This window comes from Coenobita brevimanus, chromosome 23 (assembly GCF_032717465.1).
Source record: "Coenobita brevimanus isolate Jiangsu-jjx chromosome 23, ASM3271746v2, whole genome shotgun sequence".
Taxonomy (NCBI): domain Eukaryota; kingdom Metazoa; phylum Arthropoda; class Malacostraca; order Decapoda; family Coenobitidae; genus Coenobita; species Coenobita brevimanus.
In genome coordinates, this window is record NC_136976.1 from 70,080,788 (window position 1) to 70,082,840 (window position 2,053).

Below are 2,053 nucleotides of genomic sequence, written 5' to 3' on the forward strand. Positions count from 1 at the left end.
TATCTACCTACCTACCTACCTACCCATCAACTTACCTACCTATTTATCTATCTGCCTACCTACCTACCTACCCACCTACCTGCAACCTTTAGTCAACTTTGCATTCCTTCCTGTCTCCCTGCCTACCGATTTTAAACCTACCTACCGAGTTACTATTCATTATCATCTACCTACCTATCTACCTACCTACCTACCTACAGTACCTACCTGCCTACCTGTCACCTTTAGTCAACCTTGCATTCCCTAGTGTCTCCCTGCCTACAGACTACTACCTACTGACTTACCTCCCATTCCCACCTACCTACCTACTTACCTACCTACCTACCTACTTACCTGCCTACCTACCTGGCCAAGAAAGGAACGTATCCGACTCAAAACACCGCCGACAAGGGCTGCTGAAAAATGCAGAGTCGGGAATGAAAAGTGTGAAAGGGAGTGTGTGTGCGCCCCCCCTAGCCCCCATGCGCCCCCCATTGTGCGCTGGGGGGCGTGGGGGAGAGGGGGGAGAAGGGGAGCGAGGGAGGAGAAAGGTGGGGGGAGTGGGGGGAGGGGTGCGGGGTGGGGTTAGGAAAGTAAATGAAAGAGAAAGGGAATAATGGGAGGGCGAGAGAGAGAAAGAGAGAGAGAGAGAGAGAGAGAGAGAGAGAGAGAGAGAGGTATGATGGATGGGGAGAAAGATGTCAGGAGGAGATGAAAAAAATAATAAGTAGATGATGGAAGGGATCAGTGGAAGGGGGAAGAAGAGAGGGGAAGGAAAGGGGAAGAATATGAAGGGGAGGAAAAGGGGAGGAAAAGACTGGGGGAGGAAAAGAGGGGGGAAAAAAGGAGGGAGAGGGCAGGAAATGGAGGAGGGGAAAAAATGAGAGGGGGAAGAAGAGGAGAGAAGGAGAAAGAAGTGAAAGAAATGAGAGAGGGAAGGAAAGGCGGGAGAAAAATAGAGGAAGTGAAGGAGGAAGAAGAGGAAGAGGAAGGGATACGATGAGGAAAAGAGGAAGATGAAGAGGCGGAAAGAGAGGAGAGGGAAAATGAAGGAGACGAGGAAGAGAATCAAGAGAGGTGAGAAGAGAGAAGGAGATGAGAGCGAAAGAAAAAATAGAAGGAAAGAAGGGAAGAAAGAAAGGAACAGGGAAGGAAAGGAAAGGAGGACAAGAGGAAAGAGACAGCAGGAAAGAGGAAAGAGGAAAAGATCGAGGGATACATATTTAAAGAGGAGGGAGGTGGGAGGGAAGGCATGGAGGAAAATACTGGGAAAGAGAGAACTGAGGAGAGAGAGTGGGTGGGTGGGGGTAATGAGTGAGTGGAGTGGGGGTAGTGAGGGAGTGGAATGGAGGAGTGGAATAAAAAAGAGTAAGGAGTGGAGTAAGGGAGTGAGGTGGAGCAGAAAACAGTAGGAGTGGATGGAGTAAGGTAGAAAACAAGGTGGAATTTAATGTGGAAGAGGTGGAATGGATGTGGTAAAGTAGTAAAGGAAAGAGAGAAAAGTGGAGAGAGGTGGAAGGGAGGGAGGTGTGGACAAAAAGACACAGGAAGGAAGGAAGGAAGGAAGATGGAAGGGAAGGGGGATATGAAAAGATGAGAGAGAGAGAGAGAGAGAGAGAGAGAGAGAGAGAGAGAGAGAGAGAGAGAGAGAGAGAGAGAGAGAGAGAGAGAGAGGTCAACATGAGTAAAGAAAGAGAAGAGTGGAAGCAAAAAAATCAATATGGCCCGGAAGAGATGCTCAGAAGGAACCACCACCACTACCACCAGACTACTACCACTATCACTACCACCACTACCACCGCTACCACCACTACTACCACTACTACCACTATTATCACGACCATCACCACTAAGACTATCACTGCTTCTCCCACCATCACCATTACCACCATCACTACTACCACCACTACCACTCACGACCACAACCACCATACTGTCACAACCACTACCATTACCAAGCCTACCACCATCACTACCACAACAATCCAAATGCCACCACCACAACCACCACTGCTGCCACCACGTGAAGGCGCCTCTTTCTTCAGTACCTATACAAAAACAAGCAGGTAAGGCA